Raw genomic sequence first — 21,275 nt, 5'->3', positions numbered from 1 at the left:
CTGTGATGGAAGGCATTGTGTGATGTCATCAGGAAGGCTGGAGCTGAGGGCTGTGAGAGCGATGGTGGAGTGTTGGTGTGTTCAATCGAAAACAACTGAAAAGGAAAAAACTTTTCTGTATTATCAGCGGCTGAATGAGGAAAACGTTAAACTGCAAGCCGGGTTTCAATAGTCTCAGCAAACACACACACATGCAACGCAATATACATACCCAACAATTAATCAACAAAACAAAAAGGTAATTAAAAAACACATCAGTATACTATAAAGCAATGTTTAAAATGATATACTGGTCAAAACAAAATAAATAAAATAAGGAAAAAATAATAAAGTAAAGAAAAAAACAAAACACACCAGTCTGTAATACACAAGGATTGGCAGTAATAATAGCAATTCTGATAGACAGAGTAATGTTCATATAATATGCTGCGAGTCAATTGTGTTCAAATTATTCTCTTCCTTACAGAGACTGTATTGGATATTTAACCAAAGTCACAGAAATATCTATTTTCCTTTAGTGATCGAAGCAACGACTGTGCGGGAATCCTTAATGAATTAAAACCAAGCTACCAATATTCAAAGCTGTATGACCTGTTCCGCTGGAACAAACAGGTTAGTTAACCTTGTTTATTCATCTGGCCTCCGGCATGTAGTTTGTTCCGAATACTTGGCAAGTATTAACGTTTAGTTAGTTAATAGTGTAAATTGGCTCATGAGGGTATTTTCCCGCAACCACTGGCGTTGATTACTAAAGAAGTGTCTTTGGTAACATTATGGTAAAGTTAATCTGTCTCTTGGAAGGACTGTATTTAAAGCAAGTTTCCATTAGGGGATGAAAAGCTTTTCATTGTCTTGTACTGTTTGTTACTACCATAGCAATTAACTGTTCAATTTTTTATTTTTGGTTAATTAACATTTTCTTCATTTTATAACTTTGTTAATTAACATGTTTGGTTTCTTTATTCTGTAAAACCTGGTTTTGCATTTTTTTTTTTTGTAATTTGGTTTCAATATTAGTGGTAAATGGATTTAAGGCTGGAGCCATCTAATATATATATATATATATATATATATATATATATATATATATATATATATATATACATATATATATATATACATATATATATATATATATATATATATATATATATATATATACATATATTTTTACCTCATAAGCAACTTGTTGCTTATTCAATTAATTAATAGTCCCCTTTTATTCTGGTTAACTATATAGGACTTGAATAGGATGATGGGTTTTCTGGTTCTGGTAATGTGGTTAAGTTAAATAATTTGATAGGACATTGATTACTATCCGGCACCCTAGAGCTTGACGCCATTACATAAGTGGCACCCCAGATGGGACAGAACTAATTAGTACTGGACTAATTGGGATATAATTAATTGGAGTTGATCATTGGGTGATTGTTTTAGAGGAAAAAAAATGTTTTTTAATTGAGTGATGATCGGTTAATGCCTACAGCTGATATGTCCTTGCTAGATTTTGAAACTGAGGGTGTTTGTTCGCCTCAAGAATTTCCTCCTTTAAGGCCATTCCCTACACCGTTGGGTTTATCAGTGGAAATAAGTAGACAGATGGCAAATGAATTGCAAACCATTGTGCAGGAAAACTCAAGAAAACAACTATCTATGGAAAAAGAATTGGTTGATCTTAAACAGGAGCAAGGGTTTATAATTGAAAGCATTGAAGGTTTAAAGCAATATATACCATGTGTTATTGAAACATCAGTGAATGAGATGTCTGATGCTGTCACTAAAAGTCTCAATGGTGTAATTAAGCATTTAAGGGAAGAAAGTAGGGCTAACATAGAAGATGTGAAAGAACTGATTTTAAATTTGCAAACACAGAATAAGCTTGAGAGTCATGTGGCAGTTGAACGGGATTTGATGGTTTGTTGGACAGTACAGGAAGTGAAGCAATTGGAAGTGTTCTGAAATCTTAATAAAACGTGTGAGGGTTTTGGAAGCAAACCATAAGAAAGGTGGTGGTGGTGTTGGTTTATCATTGGAAAGTAGTGTACAAGTGAGGGGAGAAACAGGTGTGACAGCAGCTAAGTTGCCTGTTAAAATTAATTTTCCGTCCTTTGGAAGAGTGCATGATGAAAGTGATCCTGTGAAATATTTAGCCAAATGTAGTGATTTTTTTGCCTTGCGTCCTATGTCTGATTATGAAATATTGGCCACAGTAAGCAATGTTTTACATGGCATGGCCAATGATTGGTAGAAGATTGCTAGAGAGCAAGTTATTAGCTGGGCAGATTTCAAGGAGTTTATGTCTGCATTTCTTTCAGATAGTTATGAAGATGAACTAGAGGAGCGAGTGAAAACTCGAGTGCAGGGATCAACAGAATCGGTACAGAATTATGCATATAGTTTTCGTGCTTTGTGTAGAAGGTGGAAATCTTCAATTCAAGAGATGGAGGTTGTAAAACTTGTGCTAAAGAATATGAATCCTAAATATGTTAGTCATTTGAGAGGTAGAGTTAATACAGTAGAGGAGCTTGTGCAGTTAGGAAGACAAATTGAGAAGGATGTGGCTGCTTGTTAGGTTGTGTGATCGGGCGGCTGATGTTTGGAGCAGAAAGGCTTCAGGAGACAAGGTGCTGAGTGCCACACGAACGATGCTTTTTGTCTACAACAGTTTTCAAGTATAATAAATAAATACAGCACTGCATTGAAAAAATAAAACATTTTACCAAACCAGGATACTCAGCTGTCCTATACTTTCATTTTAAAATCATTGGTTACTACACAGCATCCTGCTGTTACCTTCTGGAGAGCCTCCCTGTAAATGAGCCAACCTCTCCTATATATAGAGGCTGGCTATATAACCACACACCTGGACTGGTCCATTGTAAAATACAAGCAAAACATTATCATCATGTGCCAATTACTTTCATAATGCTTAAACTACCTACAGTTCTCTAGCATCATTAACATTACAATAGTTAACTTTTTTTCCCAATTGCATAACCCACTCTACACAATTAGTTACTCATTGTAAGCTATAATCAGCTCCCCCCATTCACTAACATTGGGCGCGTGCCCGTGTATTTGAGCGCGGCCGTCAGTGCATGCGCCCCCTTAATGGCCGCCCCCAGCGTCAACATGCATGTGCACCCCCCCGCTCCGGATGCAAAGAGAATGGTAAGTATTTTCAAATTAAATTAATTATTTTAAAACAATGAAGTTTCACTGCAGGCAGTACTGGGCATTATTTTACACAATATGTGCACCTATTATGCGAAATAGTTTCCAGCACACCATGCCAACTGTGTTAATAACGTTATATATATTTTACAAGCCGCCAGCATCCCGACCTCCCCGACTCAAGTAAGTAAACAAACAGGTATAATTATTATTCACGTTTCTCAGAACCTTTGTACATAATGTTTTTTCCCCATTAACAAACAGCAGCACACATTTTATAATACCGTTGATGTTATCAATACGCATTTTAAGAAGGACGGTATACATAACAAAGTGCGGGGCAGATTTTAAACAGTCAGTGTTCCGCGGTAGTGATGGACAATGGAATCTGCTCCATCACATTTCCCTCACCCTCTGGGTTCTTGCTCTCAGGGATGTGAGAAAGAAAGTCGGCCACTTTGTTCTGACTGCCAGCTCTGTACCGGATGCTATACTGGTACGGTTGCATGGCCAAGAACCAGCGAGTAATCCTCATGTTTGAATCACGCATTTTCCACAGCCACTGAAGTGCATAGTGGTCGGTCTCCAGGAAGAATTCTCTTCCCAGCAAATAAAAACGAAAGGAGTCCAATGCCCATTTAATAGCCAAGCACTCCTTTTTGACAGTTGAATATCTGGTCTCTCTTGGAAATAGTTTTTGGCTAATACAGGCGACAGGTTTCAATTCGCCTGGCTCCCCTTGTAGCAACACTGCCAACCCCTGATGCATCTGTTTGCACCACAAATGGGTTTTTAAAGTTGGGGCTGCAAAGAACTGGTTCATGGCACATTGCTTCTTTTAAAAACTGAAAAGCTTTCTCACAGTCCTCAGTCCATTGAATCTTATTGGGCTCTGATTTCTGAGTCATGTTAGTTAAAGGGGCTGCTATGGTTGAAAATTCTGGCACGAATATCCGATACCAGCCTGCTAAACCCAGAAATGAACGGAGATGCTTTTTCGTAATGGGTCGCGGACATTTCTGGATGGCCTCCACTTTATCTTTCTGAGGTCGAATTTTGCCAAAACCCAGGACGTAGCCTAAATACTTGACCTCCCTCCTTGCCAAGGCACATTTGTTTGGATTAATAGTAAGACCGGCTGCATGTATTTTCTTTAAGACACGGTTGACATGTTCCAGATGCTGTTCCCAGGACTCACTATAGATAACTATGTCGTCGAGATATGCTGCTGCAAAATCCTCAGTTCCTTGTAGAACTTCATCCATTAGCCGCTGAAAGGTCGTGGGTGCCCCATGGAGTCCAAACGGCATAACCGTAAACTGAAACTCTTGGGAGTCCTTGGTCAAAGGAACCTGCTAATATCCCTTGCATAAATCAAGTGTGGTTATGAATTGAGCATCGCCCAGTTGTTCTATGAGATCTTCTAGTCGTGGCATGGGATATGGATCAAATTTAGACAGTCCATTAACCACACGAAAGTCTATGCAGAACCGCATACTCCCATCCTTTTTAGGAACTAAAGTTACAGGGTTACACCACTCACTAGCAGAAGTCTCAATGATGCCTTGTGATCGCATCAGCTGCACCTCTTCCCGCAGCCCTGGCAAAAGACTGTGTGGGATTCGATACAGTCTCTGCCTCACTGGATTAGCATCCTTCACAGGAATCTTATGCTGTACCTGATGAGTTCACCCCGGCTTTTCTTGGAACAGACCCAGGGGCAAGATGGCATTCAGTTCCTGTTGCCTTTTGGTAGATAAATGCCTGAGGTCCAAACTTCCAGTAACATTGCTGCAGGGAAAGTATTGCTCCGGAGTCTCCTCTTCCTCTATGGCTCGCACATACAGCTGTTGCCCACGAGTTTCCTATCTAGCCGTCCACTCCTTAAGCAGATTAATGTGGAAGGTCTTCTTGGGCTTCTGCCGCTCCGGCATGGCTATCTCATACATGAGGGGACACATTTTCCTAAGGACTCGATAAGGTCCCTGCCATTATGCAAGCAGCTTGCTTTCTTCGGTAGGTAGTAACAACAATACCTGCTGCCCTGGCTGGAAAGTTCAAGTCTTGGCCTTGCGGTCATACCATGCTTTTTGGGCTTGCTGGGCCTTCTCCAGGTTTTCATGTGCCAGTGCGGACATCTCCTCCAACTTATCCCGCATGCGAAGCACATAGGACACCACACTCAAGTTCTCAGTTTGATTTGCTTCCCACGTTTCTTTGAGTACATCAAGCGGCCCTCTCACCTGCCTTCCATATAACAGTTCAAAAGGTGAGAAGCCAGTAGACGCTTGGGGCACCTCCCGGTAAGCAAACAATAGATAGGGTAGCCACCGGTCCCAATCCTTCCTGTTCTCAGCCACGTATCTACGCAGCATGTTCTTCAACGTTTGATTAAAACGTTCAACGAGGCCGTCTGACTGGGGATGGTAAGGGGTGGTCTTTATACCTTTTATCCCTAACAACTGATAAACCTGGCCTAGTGTGTTGGATAAAAAAATGCTGCCCTGATCAGTTAATATTTCCTGTGGTATGCCTACCCTGGAGAATAACTGCATCAGTGCAGCTGCTATTTGCCTGGCCTTAATATCTCGTAAAGGGAATGCTTCCGGGTACCTGGTTGCATAATCACATATCACCAAGATATATTTATTTCCTGCCTGACTTCTGTCTAGGGGTCCCATAATATCCATGGCTATTCGTTGGAATGGCACATCGATAATTGGCAATGGTACCAGAGGAGGAGAGAGGTGACAATGACTGACATGATGAGCATGTTTGAAAATTACTTGCGACTGTTAGACAGTTGGGAGGAAAGACTGGAACGGGAAACCCAACAGCAGGAGCAATGATGGCGAGTGATGCAATAACAAATCACCCAACTGCAAGGAGACCTTGAGGTGGATCTAGAGAGGCGAGTCAGCAGCCATCAGGAACCAGGCCGGTCCAGGGGATCTATATATAAACCTCCTAAAATGCTTCCATTACTAGAAAGTGATGATATAGAGCAATATTTAACCACCTTTGAAAGACTGGCAAAAGCGTATCAATGGCCGGAAGATGACTTAGCAACTTACTTGGTGCCACTGTTAACAGGGAAGGCACGCAGTGCATATGTCGCCATGGATCCAGCTGACATTACAGATTGTGCAAAAGTGAAAGAAGTGCTCCTGGTTAAATATGAAATTAACATTTCCTGGTTAAATATGAAATTAACATTTTCTTAATTTTATAACTTTGTTAATTAACATGTTTGGTTTCTTTATTCTGTAAAACCTGGTTTTGCATTTGTTTTTTTTGTAATTTGGTTTCATTATTAGTGGTAAATGGATTTAAGGCTGGAGCCATCTAAATATATATATATATATACCTCATAAGCAACTTGTTGGTTATTCAATTCATGAATAGTCCCCTTTTACTCTGGTTAACTATATAGGACTTGAATAGGATGATGGGTTTTCTGGTTCTGGTAATGTGGTTAAGTTAAATAATTTGATAGGACATTGATTATCTGGCACCCTAGAGCTTGATGCCGTTACACTACTTCTTTCCACTTAGGTGCACAGTCCTCCATTTGGTATTATGGTGGATTGATAGGTGGGATGTCTGAAGGAATTGACATAGGCTCCTGCCTTTTTTTAATCTGTATGTGTTTCCTCCAAATATCTCTCCAGCTCAAACTGAGATGCTTTTAGTGTGCCATTCTTCTCACTGGTGAATAACTTCTTTACAGATTTGAATGGGTCTTTATAAAAGTTAGTTCTCACACGCTCCTTCTTTTTGTAGCGTTTCTGCAGACGCTCAGCTCTGTGCAATGTTGCAAGCTTATCTTTTATGACCCTTTGTAAGAGATTGAATTGAATTTTAAGAACAACAATCTGAAGCAAAGGTATAACTAGTAACCATTCCTTATAAAATTATTCAAAGTAATCCTAGAATATTGCTTTTAGAGTTCACATACACTTCTTGTAAGCATGAAGGTGTATACTGTACACCATTAAAAGAGCATTAAATAAATGAGCTAGCAATGAGATCTGGTTACAACAGCATTACAGTTCTTTAGCTGCAGAGGGACTGCCTTTTCTGTTCCTGGCATGGCACTTTATAAGCATGAAGAGCTTTACAGCTTACATACTCCAAAATGAAATAATACACTTTAAAATCACCCTTCATTATAGTATAGCATTGGTAATAATTCAGGATACTTGTGAGATAAATGTGATTATAACACTGTGGTATTACAAGAAGCTCATTGTTATAGCTATTTAAGGTAATCTTGAATCTTAGGTATTTCTGCGCAAGCATGAGTAATTGACAAAGAGCAGAACATGTAGAACTTTTCAAACAACAATAAAGGCAAAACAGCTATGGATAAAACTAATAATTTCATAGATTAGATGCTAAGCCACATTCTTTGAATACATTATGTGCTGTTGAGTACAGTCAGATGTTTAGCGCACTCCATCCGGACGTTCAGAAAGCGTGCTAGTTTTGCAGTCACAGATGATTACACAGTGATTACACATAGCACAGAGTGTTCAGACAGTGGAACTGTTTCTCTCTCTCTGTAATGTCCATTTGTATCTACCTTGTACGTGTTTTACCATTAGACTGTGAAAATGTGAACAGCAATCTTATTTTACTTTGACCAATTCAAATGTATCCACTTATCAATCAGGTCTGAAGATCAACGGATGACCTCCGGTCAAGGGCCCAGCCTGGGAAGTTTGCATGGACTTGTCTGGCACCGGATTAGTAAGGGGCTCTCAAGCACAAGAAAGTCAACCATTCCTTCAGTTTTCCTCCTTATCTTGCAGGAGTTCAAAGGCTATTGCCGAGAAGGACAAGGCAAACACCTGAGGTTTGGTGACTCACACACACAGAAACTTTTGGAAGACATCTTGGCATTAACAAATTCCTGGCTTATCCTGTGTAGGTTCAACTATTCTATTTACCACAGCAAGGAAAGTTATTGGGAGTGTTGTAATAGCTACCCCTTCCCCATCTGCACAGATAACCTCCCTGTGCCAGTAAGCACCCCAGAGTGAGATAGAAGACTTCTAAGGAGGCAGGAGGGCTGAATTGGAATTGATATTATAGCAGTCAGGGAAATATTGGGAATGGTCAGGTTGGGAGAAGAAGCCTGGGGTAACAGATAGTCTGGTAGAAGATTGTCAAATAGGTGTGACAGATGGAGAAAAACAAACACAGAACCTTCCCAGTATAACACTGCAATATAAGAACAAAAGAAAATGTATGAACGAGAGGAGGCCATTCGGTCCCTCAGTGCTCGTCAGATTCCTAGTAGCTGGTTGATCTCAAAACTTGTCAAGTCAGCATCAACAACATGGTTAGGTAACCCATTCCATACCCTCACTACTCACAGTGTGTGTCTCTTGCCCTCTGTCTTAAGTCTGTCTCCACTTATTTTCCCATTGTGTGTGTCCTCTTGTCCTGCATCATGAGCAAGGAGGATGCATGCTGCTGGATCTTTGGTGAACCAAAAGTCATATTTAATCATATCACGGTTGGGTGTAGACTGGTAATACTGATATAGTATTATATTATTAGATCATCTTATGCTGTCATTTGGGAAATATATTTCAGATATGTAATGGTTTTGATAAATAACAAACAAAGATCAAATCTAAACAAAACTGGAAAATGTAGTTCTAGCTTCCAAAAACAATGATATGCTGATACAAATTGAAAAGCCTGCCTGTATGAATGGTGGAAAAACAGCTTTAATATTAGTTTCTCTGTAGCCCATGGCACGTTTGCCTGTAACAGCTACGTTTTCTTTTATCGTAGCTGTTTGTAAGTGTATCACAATAACACAATTACAGAATCTAATTGAAATGCTTTTATCAAACAAATATATAAACACTTTACTGGAGGAAGGCTTGTTGCTCCAGTTTTTGCTAACAGCCACTAGATGGCAGCCTGAATCCATAGTAAAAATGTCTGCTGGCTACAAGCTTCTTGGAGATGCACGTCTAACTGAGGGTCCTATTGTTCAAACCAGTGATCCTGTTGTAAAAGCATGATCATTTAGAACTGTTCGTGCCAAGCTTCAGTAGGTTTGCTTTTTGTAAGACTCAGTATATCTAAGTCAGTGTGGAGTAGTGGTTAGGGCTCTGGACTTGACCGGAGGGTCGTGGGTTCAATCCCAGGTGGGGACACTGCTGCTGTACCCTTGAGCAAGGTACTTTACCTAGATTGTTCCAGTAAAAACCCAATTGTATAAATGGGTAATTGTATGTAAAAATAATGTGATAACTTGTAAGAATTGTAAGTCACCCTGGATAAGGGAGTCTGCTAAGAAATAAATAATAATATCTGACAGAGATCAGCGTCTAGAATTTCCTTGTTTAATCTGGACTCACAAAGTACTTCTTCATCTATGAAAGTAGTTCTGGGTTGCAAGCTTTTCACTGTAGAATTTAAAACTCTGTTATAGAACTCATATAGAACTCTGTTTATATAACAAGTACAATGTATGGAAAAGTAAGCATGTTGAAACATAAATTATACAGATGCATTTGGGGAATTACTTTCAGAGATTTCTGGAACAGTCCTGGATCCTACTGTAATGGCATCTTCTGTCTATCTTTATTCTAAAGCTTGTCAAGACTACTGCTTTTGAAATTCTAGTGGCCGCAATTACACATTAAGTTGCTGTTACAAAAACATTCAGATCTTTCCTACATACATTATACAACATTTACAAAGTGTCATTAGTACCATTTTAAAAAACAAAACAAAACAAAAAAGCATCTGTTGGAAATCTAGAAATAAACAACTTAAGAATTTCTAAGCACTTAAATGAAATTGGTCACTTTGTGTCTTAGTTCAGTATTCACTATTTATAATAACAAATAACCTTATAGAATGCCTGCAAGACTAGAATTCCAGAATTCCTTATGAAGAGCACAGACACCAGAAGCTGATTTAGTTTACAGGAAGTTAGCTCTGTGCATCTGTGTGGCAAAGTGGTTAACTGTGTGCAGGTGAAGGTAATGCAGCAGTCATTAATAAACAGACAGACAATTATAATCCATGTGCAATGTTGTTTAATGGTTTTTAAATCCAATGGCCTGATGGCAAAACAACTGTAAATAATAACAATGGTAATGAAGCAATACAGCGGTGTGTATTGCTTATTTGTAATCCATGGGTTGGCCCCAAAATAATAACAGTCCCATTTTTAGTTCACCCCACACGTAACACATACACAAACACCAGTCCACAGTGCGTGCTTTAGTGCTCATGGTGAATACAGTTCTTTAGTGCAAACAAAAGTGCAGTGTTGTTGATCCGGGTTTAGTGCTGGCCTTTGGCGACAGCTCCGGATCGTGTTAGCCATCCAAATAATTACAAACAGTATTATTATTATTTATTTATTTATTTATTTATTTTAATTTAGTAGTCACCAGTTAGTTTTTTTTGTAGTTTTCTCCCCAATTTAAGAGTGTCCAATTATTTTTTGGTTTAGCTCAGCTCACCCACTACCACCCCTGTGCTGACTCGGGAGCAGTGAAGATGAGCACACGCTGTCCTCCGAAGCGTGTGCTGTCAGCCAACCGCTTTTTTTTCACACTGTAGACTCACCATGCAGCCACCCAGAGCTACAGCGTTGGAGGACAACACAGCTCTGGACAGCTTATAGGCAAGCCTGCAGGTGCCTGGCCAGATTACAGGGGTCGCTGGTGCGCTGTGAGCCAAGGACACCCTGGCCGACCTAGCCCTCCCTCCACCCAAGCGGTGCTTGGCCAATTGTGTGCCGCCCCCTGGGAGCTCCCGTCCTCGGTCGGCAAAGGAATAGCCTGGACTCGAACCGATGACGTCCAGACTACAGGGTGCATGCTGCCCTCTACGCGAGTGCTTTTACTGGATGTGCCACTCGGAAGCCCCCACAAACAGTATTATTAATGACAAACAAAAACAAACAAAACACTCACGTTTCACAACACAGGTTCTCCTTCTGGTCATTTAACGTAACCATTCACAAAGCAACAGATCACATCACTACATCCTCTTTTTATAACGTCACCCATGACCCCTTGGTCAACGAGCGCATCCGCTCCTCCAATCCGCGGATCCCACGCCGTTTCCCATCCGTGTCATTGAGTTCATGTACCATAGCTCTGCCCCCTTTCTAGATGGCCGACTTCCACCTAACCCTGGGAATAAGAACCCTCGTACTCAGTTCCCTTTACACAGCGCCCTCGCAGGTTGGGAGGGAGATCTAACACCAAGAATCACTCGATCTCTGTCACAATCTGCCATGTGGATCCATTCCAGGAAACCTAATTAAAACATATAGCAATTCAGATTTGGCTTGACTTGGCTTGTTTTATTTAATTATGTAAACCTAGAATAGGTTGACCTGTACCATACTAAGTTCTGTCAAGAGAAGATCTATACTTTTATGTAGATTTTGTTTTTTGATTCTCACATAATAGTCCTATAATTGAGGGTGTCTTATAAGAACTTGATTTTCCACAATTTCAGATTAACCCAATTTTGCGTAATATTGCCATCAACCTGTTTCAGTCAGGAAACTCAGGCGATAGTTTATTTATTAAAACATAGACTAGATAACACTACTACATTATACATATTTTATACAACATTGTTTGGCCTTTGGCCTCGCCTTTCAAAGTACTCCTGCCCATAAAATAGTTTGCAGATAAGTGGAGAGGCTGACCGTAGGAAAAACATGGGCAGGGGTGCAGCTATCCAAACAGCAGGTGGAGGTTGGGGAGGAGGAGGAGAACTCTGGCGCACAGCAGGGAGGTAATGGATTGAGGTAAGATAGTAATCTTTTCCTTGCTGAACATTGGACGTATTGGTAATAGGAAGCAGGTAATAAAGTTTTGCATTCATTCATAAGTCATAATATGTTGATGGCCTTTTGCTGGAAGGAATCACATGCTGCTTCTTCCCACTCAGAGCAAATGTGGCAATCAAGTAAAACACAATGATGATATTGATACCTGAACAATGGTGAACCCCCAAAGGGTGATTGACATTATTTGAAACATTAAAAAAAGCAATGGAGATGCAATGTATCTCATCCAATACCCAGTTTACACTAGCCACTGTGGTGCCTTGAAATAACCAGCCATACACAGTTAGTTCTTTTCACCTGAGAATCTTCTGTTTATTGGACTTTTATACACGTACTTCCAGTCTCTCCCCGACTCTCTGTCCACATCGTTTATTTCTCTCTCCTTCATTTACATCCATTTAACCAATCAGAGATTATTACAGGTGGAACAAATCATATTACAAATGATTGACAGAACTGAAACCAATAAGTTTCTTACACAACACAAGAATTTCCCGCCAGACTAATATCATTTATATTAATATTTGCTTCAATACACCACAGCTAAGGTCATTTTTTTTGTAGTGTAAATGCAGCCACCCTAGATACAGCTAAGGTCCGAGTTGTAAGTGTAAATGCACTAGAAATGTATCTAGCACCTTTTTCTAACAACACAATTCATTCATTTACACGTGACATGGCGATGCGCGTGCACGTTTGGGATAATTACTCGGGTAAAACAGGGCCAAAGAGAGGGATAGGGTAAATCTCATTTACTCGTGTAAATGACGAAACACACAGGAAAATCCACGCCCAGTTTTGCATGGAAACCCACATTTCATGTGTAAATGTTAATGAGCACGTTTATCCTTAACTATAAATATTGCAAGGCAGCAGGTCACTTGTTACTCTGGATTCCAAGATGGCAGTGGCTGATGGGCGATTTTATGGTTCACAGTGGTGTAGTTCACCTTAATGCGGGCGGCTTTTTTATTATTGTTTTTTGCTGTGTCTGGACTGTCATGTTGTATATCTCTTGTGGGTTTACAGTTCTGTATAAAACCACTTACCATGAACTGCGTTATGCCCTTGTTATAGTATTAAAGCAGCTGTTTGAGAATACCCTTGCTGTAAAAAATACACTAAAGTTAAACACGAAGAGCAAATGAGCTGCTTAAATGTCTAACTGAATTAATTCCCGTCCTTTTTTTGATAACAGTTATGTCCAAAGACAATGTGTGTCTGCCCTCCACGTTAATAAATATAGTTGGTGAACTGGATGTCATGAGCCAGTTCTATCGCCCAAAACAGTGCAACAACATCCAAATTGTTGATGCGCTGTCAGAACTTACCAAATAAAATTGCAAATGAACATATTGATTGTGTTTTATTTGTTTGCATCATTAATATTTAACACAACAGTAAATCCAACACAACTTAAAAGAAAGGAGAAAATCTCTGACAGCACGAGCCTCAGATCGCTGCTGTCCAATTGAAACTGGAGGCTGTAGTAACCTTCCCAGTTGATAAGTCTGCTTTTAATAAGCGGGATTGGGCTTGTTTTTGAGCGTCGCGGGTTGGAGTTTGCATAACCACCCATACTCTAACATGGGTTGTGCTTGTTTAGAAAGGCAGTGGCTCTTTGTTTTCTTGTGAGATTTGGCAACACTAGTAACCTTCCCCGTGTTTCTCACAGGCAGCCTGATTCCTGAATACCTGGTAGGGTTTCTAAGCCAGGGTAGTATATGCAGCATCACCTGATTCCCTATGTGCTGTATTGCCCGAATAAAAGGGATATATATATATATGTGTGTGTGTATATATATATATATATATATACAGTACCGGTCAAAAGTTTTAGAACACCCCCATTTTTCCAGTTTTTATTGAAATTTAAGCAGTTCAAGTCCAGTGAATAACCTGAAATGGTACAAAGGTAAGCGGTAAACTGCCAGAGGTTAAAAAAAAAAAGTTTAGGTTACCAAAAACTGAAAAATAATGTACATTTCAGAGTTATACAAAAAGGCCTTTTTCAGGGAACAAGTAATGGGTTAACAACTTACAGCTGTTCTGCAGCAATGGAAGTAAATTAAGCCTTGAAAGTTGATGCTAACAATTCCTACAGGTGTCCCAACTTTTGTTGATTACTTACAAACCCTCTGTCTGTATAAAAGCAGTGTTGGAACAGACTGTGTTACTACACCCTCTTAAGCATTATTTGGACAGTATTGTACTGCAGGAAGACGTTTATTGCTCTCATAATGGCCAGTAAATGGCAATTAACAAAGGAAGACAGACAGACCATTATAACCCTTAAAAGTGTAGGTCTTTCCTTTAGAGAAATTGCAAAGAAAGCCAAGGTGTCAGTGAGAACAGTTTCCTACACCATCAAAAGGCACTTGGAAACTAGAGGAAACTCTGACAGGAAGAGGTCTGGCAGACCCAAAGCCACAACAGAATCAGAAGACAAGTTTCTGAGAGTCAACAGCTTGCGTGATAGGCGGCTCACAGGACAACAGCTTCAAGCACAGCTTAACACTGGTCGAAGTAAGCAAGTCTCAGTTTCAACTGTGAAGAGAAGACTTCGAGCTGCAGGTTTGACAGGTCGAGTGGCAGTAAGAAAGCCATTGCTAAGATGGCAAAATAAGAAGAAGAGGGTTGCCTGGGCCATGAAGCACCGCTAGTGGACTACTGAAGACTGGAAGAAGGTCTTATGGACCGATGAATCAAAATTTGAAATCTTCGGTTCATCACGCAGGGTTTTTGTACGCCGTCGAGTAGGCGAAAGGATGGTTCCTCGGTGTGTGACACCAACTGTCAAACATGGAGGAGGAAGCGTGATGGTCTGGGGCTCTTTTGCTGGATCCAGAGTCTGCGACTTGCACAGAGTGAGTGGCACCCTGAACCAAAACTGCTACCACAGCATTTTGCAGCGCCATGCAATACCCTCTGGTATACGCCTAGTTGGTCAGGGGTTCATCCTACAGCAAGATAATGACCCAAAACATGCCTCCAGGCTATGTCAGAACTACCTTAGAAGAAAAGAACAAGACGGTAGGCTTCAAATCATGGAATGGCCAGCACAGTCTCCAGACTTAAACCCCATCGAGCTGGTTTGGGATGAACTGGACAGAAGGGTGAAAGCAAAGCAACCTACAAGTGCAACACATTTGTGGGAACTTCTGCAACAGTGTTGGGAAGAACTTTCCGAACAATATTTGATTTCCATTGTAGAAAGAATGCCACGAGTGTGTTCGGCTGTTATATCTGCAAAAGGTGGCTACTTTGATGAGTCAAAAATTTAGATTAAATTTTGTTAAACAAAACGATTCCATGATTTATTTTTTATCTCCAATTGTTTATTTGTTCTATGCTTTAATTTCAGAGTACATTGAGACATTAAACTGCGTAAATTTCAATAAAAACTGGAATAATGGAGGTGTTCTAAAACTTTTGACCGGTAGTGTATATATATATATATATCCCGTCTTCACCGGTTTTCAGCAATGATAATTTGCAATACCTGTTGGTCAGTTTCATTTTATACTCATTTTAATTTTTAATTAATGAGTCGCAAGATAAATGAGTTGAAACAGTATTCACTACTAACGACATGACATCCCACTAATTAAATTTTGAAAAACAATTTGGGCAAGAGCAGTAAAACACATTATTAACCAACCAGGCACAAGGTATTTTGCTTTATTACAGCAGCTTAGATTCACTCGTGTACCAGTTCTCTGCGCATGGAAACCGCATTTTCAGAAAATTTCACTAGTAATCTTCAAAAACAGCACGAGTACTTTACGCATAGCTAATTTACATATCAACCCCCACCTTTCCTATTCATTTGCATGACGTCGGGTGAAAAGCCCGGTTTACTCAAGTAAAATAAACTGAGCGAACGGACACCCAAAAAAACATTTTACACAAGACATTTTTCTTGTGTAAATGTCTCGAGTTAAAAAAAAAAAAAAAAAAAAAAACTTGCATGGAAACCCCATGATTGAAAACAGATTTTTATAAGTTATGTACTTATGTTCAACAATTCAATGAGCTTTTATTTTTCCATTAAATGCTGAAGTTATGCAAGCTTACGAGTACGACCATGATGTGCAAATAACAAGACAGAAATGCAGTCTCTTTCTCTCTAAATAAGTGAGATATATGTATGTAAACATTACTAGTATAATTCAATCTAAGAAGAGTCAAAATATTGTTTTTCACATACACATCTAACAGTATCTACATTTTTGTCAGATGTATACAAAGAAATGAAAGATAATACATAGATATTAGTTTGAGAAACTAAAAGCTATGAAATAATGTTGTGCAAAGTACCATACAATATATTTGTGTTCTGATAGAAAATTCATTTTTTATTGTCAGTACACTTTTTGATTTAAAGCAGAGTAAAACTTTTAAATGGTCTTTATTAAGCTATAAAGACACCGATGTAAGTAAATGTAAATAAAAGAGAGGTAATGCATACTAGTGCTAACCCCTGTATATATACTACTGTAAGGGGTGTGCACAAACACAAATCCTGAAACCTCTGTTATGCAGTTTAAACCTAAAGGAGTCTGGGTTGCCTGCCCTTTCTCACACCCAAGCCTGTTTCTTTTTTAATTTTATTTCAGGTCTAAATATGATACTGCTTTCAGTAGATGTGAATGGTTAACACATTCAAATGCACATTGATGTTGGAACAGGTAACATTTAAATACACCTTCAATGTGTTTGACATGTCAGAAATAGATGTAATTAATTTGAATTCCATCTCAGCTTTTTTTTGCAATGAAAGTGCACTAACTTGGGACTAACCCTTAGCGGTCCATTTATTCAGGGTGTCTCAGGCGCGTCAGGTCCAATTTATTTTCACACGCGCAGTTTATTTTAGACAAACTGTTTAAAAGTATTTTTTTCACAGTAAAACAGGTTTAAAAGGCACTGCATATCAACAGGACACTCAGTACTGCATCTCCAGACCCGCCCCACCCCTTGTTCGCTGTATTTTTTACATACCTCTACATAGTAGTGCATACCGATAAATCATCTCCTGATCACTTGTTTTATCACCAAACTCCTCAATAATGCGATCCAAGTCATTATTTTATTACTATAACATCTAAAAAAAGCTCTGCAAATGTCTGTGATATTCTTTGAGCGCTGGATGCAGAAGCAGCTATCTTGTTTGTTTATGTCCGTGTTATCTATGTGGTGTCAGGGCTATCTGTATTCATTTTTTTTGGCTTCTCTCGGCTCCTATCGGTCTCACTCGGCCATTGAATGGTTTTCTCGGCTTTTTCCAGAGAAAAAATGACTAGAGACCGGAAAGGGAAAATTGCAATGTCGGACCAGGTCCGACATAGGACCGCAAAGGGCTAAAACTTACTAGGGAGAGGTCAGAGATACAAACAGGAGGAAGAGAGAGGGGGTAGGGTGGAGAGAGAGATAGAGAGAGAAAGGGAGGAACAGAGGTAGTTTTGGACAAGCAGGACAACTCATTCCAAGTTTCCTAACAATAAAAAATAAATCAGACTAAGCTGAAACAATGAGTTTTGCTGTGTAAGTAGATTCTAAACACAGTTTTGTTGTGGTCTACGGGTCTTTTTGGTACTTGAGTCCAACCCCAGAACAGCCTGGGGGGAAACACCTGTGAACCAAATGTGCCCAGTGTGAATTGTAACAGGGGTGCTAAACAAGCTGAGCAGTTCAGAAACATCTTATAAAATCTGCTTAAAACTTTATTGGCTACGACTGCATGTTTTCTTCCCTCAAATAAACTTTTCCAAAAAATGCCTGCGTCCCCTTGCATAAATAAACTAATATTTTTGTAATAGATTTCAATGGAACATCATCAAACTTCCTTCTATAGATTTTGTAAATTTCAATAAGACGTCAAAATAAACGTTTACATATTTTTATAGGAATTTGTGTAAAGCATTTGAGATATTCGGGGTTAAACTTGGATTTGATGGAGAAGCTATTCATGAAATAAAACGTATGTATCTGTAAAGGTCTTTTAATGCAGTACAATACAGAATAGAAATGTAGGAAAAAATAGAACTACAGAACAAATTATTTTAAAGAAATATGACCACATCCAGCTCAACAAGCCAGTCACATCAATCCTTTCTTTCGAAACACATTAAATACATTAAAACACCTTCTTCACACATGTGCGATCAAAACAAGCACAAAGGCCTTTCCACTGTAAAAAGAAGAAAAGAAAACTCAACAGTATTGCATCCTGCATATGGTATGAATTTGTAAGAAAGACTGTTCACAGGGACAATGTTTCATTTTGCACATGGTCTGATAATTTCAATGGAAGATTAGAGAAATGATAAAACATTAAGCACACAATAAAATTAGAAACATCTGACCCCTGCACCTTAGATAAAGTTACATTCTCTATAAGTGCTTATGCAAACCAGCCTGGCTCTTTTGTGCAGTGGTTAAGGCACTTGGAGAGTGCATGATCCAGCTTCCTTCCTGTTACAGTAGCACACACTTGTGTAAATGGGCTGCCACTCACATGACTGGTGAATTATTCATGCAAATACATCCATGATATTTATTGTGTATCAATGAAAAATCTGTATCTCCCTGTTGCAAGTCAGTTTTCACCACCCAGGGAGAGACAACAGATCTGGTATTCTTCAGCAGTCTCTCAGTAGTAGGAAGGTGTGTCAATATTCACAAACTTAAATGCAGGTACATGCTAATTTGGAAGCGACAGCACTATTAATGATCACACATTTGTTAAAACTAACACACACATACATTCTATTGCCTGGGGTAATTTGGTGCTTTGGCACTAGGATCAGGAGCTACAGAAACACCTTCCCAAATGCATGGGGGGTTGAAACGCCTGTAAGTAAGGGAGCACTTTTTACAAATTAGCTTCCACCCTGTCACAAGGCAGCGTACAACAAAGGACAAAGATGGCACTATAAGTCTTACTCGAGATGTACTGTGTAGAAACTGTACCCAGTGCTAAACTGATAAATTACATCTAATAAACCACCTCGCAATTTAATTTAAATTAGCAATCACTCAAGGTTTATGATTTTATCATTGTTATGAGTATGAGAAATGACATGTAACTTGTTTGAAGTGCCCTGTTGAAGTCCAAGAACCAAGGCCAGATAATCAAGGCCAAGATCAAGACTGAGATGCAAGTTTTTGTTTATAACATTTGTTACAGTTTTAAATTAAATTTTTGTTTTTTTAAGAATAATGGTCTTAACAATAATACCAAGTTCCAGCTACATATTTATAATGCTGGTTGAGGTCTGTGGGCACTTCACAGACCACAACTTTTTGGACTATTCTCTGTTTACAGTTGCTGACTCAGAGACGCTAGTAAAGCTGAAGGTGATCCTCTTGTAGCCACAGACATGTAATGTAAGCCTGCAGTTTGGAGGTCGCTCAGTTGGAACTCTTGCACTAGAGATTCGGAATGGAATGCGCCAGTGGTGTTACATGGCAATGTAAACACTGCCTGCTTGACGGCACATGAAATTTGCCTTCCTGTCTGCCTCCACGTTTTAGGAGCCAAAGAAAAATCAGATCAGCATCCCTGGTCTTCATGGCACTCTTCATAGGCACCTTTTACTCAAGAATGTGGCACCACCAAGCCAGCCCCTGAGAATTTAGCTGAGTTCGCACGGAAAATATTTCAATTATTTCAATATTTATACATGTATAAAACAAGAGTAAAATGAATTCATTTCCTTAAGTGTTATTACCTCAAACAAGGGCTATTTGGCCTTCAATAAAGATTTATTTTTAGGAAAAAGAACTTTGACAAACCACCCCAACAAGCAAGATTATTTGGATAATTTCCTTATTTCTCAATTTTGTGTTTAATGTGAAACCACAAAGTAAGAGCACTAGAGGAGTGGATGGATATCTGTAGCAAGGGATTGTGCTACAAAGGTGTTTCAGTACAGATGGGAGGTGTGTAGAAGCGGAAGTACTTGGGACAACTTCCTATTGATGTAATGAACACTGCCAGGTAGAGTTGAGCTGTATAAAGACACGCCTGTCTTTCTAGAACACTAAGTAAGGCTATAGTGAAAATCCATAGAATTTAGGAAAAAAACCAATATCGGATTACTATTTGAGAATTTAATTTAAAAAAAAAAAGATACTTTGGGTTAGGCTTGTAAAGACTCTTACGTTGTTTATTATTCATATTAGAATTGTTATAATTTTGTTATAACATTTTGAGGAAACAGCTTTAAGAATATGGGCCTATATGTTAAAATATAGGCCCATTTAAGTCATCATGCGTCTTGATGGGATTGTAAATAGCGCAAAGCGTTTGTCTGCTTGACCTACTTTGACCTTAGAATGCTGGGGGGGGGGTCATAATCTCTGATTGGCCAGAGAACAATCACAGCCTTCGATGGGGCTGCTATGAATCCATTCACTGGAGGGTCTCTTCTTTTGAGTGCGGAGGAGATTTAACAGAACAGCGACGAAGAAGTCTTACATTTCGACTCTTAGATTCCAGCTCTCCAGCACCTCATTTAAAATTGAAAATGGAAAGGAAACTGGAGGAAATCCAGAGGTTCGGGGGACAGGTTTCTGATAACATTTGCATCCTCTGCCAACTTACATATGCTGAACTAGTGCCAACTGGGTCAAACCTGTCAGCACCACACTGCCATTGCACACACACACTCACCCCCACACACACACGCATGCATGCACACACACATACACACACGCACTCACACACACGCACACACACACGTATACACACACACACACACACACACACACACACGCACGCACAGACACACACACTCACCCCCCCCCCCCCACACACACACACACACGCACACACATGTACACACACACACACACAGATGTCACCCTGGTACAGTAAAAGTGCATAGAAAAGTGCATAGAAAAGTATGCCAGCATCACGTCCTGGTCCTTCATGTAGTGGAGGCAGAGGCAGTTCCTGCTCCTCTCCTCCTGGTGGTGGAGACTGAGGCACTTCTGCTCCTCTCCTCCTAGCTCTCGGGACGGCAACGGTTCCACCCAGTCGTGTCCCTCTGGAGGAGAAGGCAGGAGCAGCGGGCAGTCTCCCTCTGGCGGCGAAGGGGGGAGCAGCAGAGAGTATCCTGATGGTGAAGATGGGAGCAGCGGGTAGTCTCATGGCAGCGAAAATGGGAGCAGCAGGCAGTTCCCCTCCATCATCGGGGACTGATGCGACTCTCCCTCAGTTGCGGGGAACCGATGCGGCCCT

This window comes from Acipenser ruthenus, chromosome 8 (genome assembly GCF_902713425.1).
Source record: "Acipenser ruthenus chromosome 8, fAciRut3.2 maternal haplotype, whole genome shotgun sequence".
NCBI classification, from domain to species: Eukaryota; Metazoa; Chordata; class Actinopteri; order Acipenseriformes; family Acipenseridae; genus Acipenser; species Acipenser ruthenus.
The sequence above is the reverse complement of the archived record's forward strand: the minus strand, read 5'-3'. Positions refer to the sequence as shown.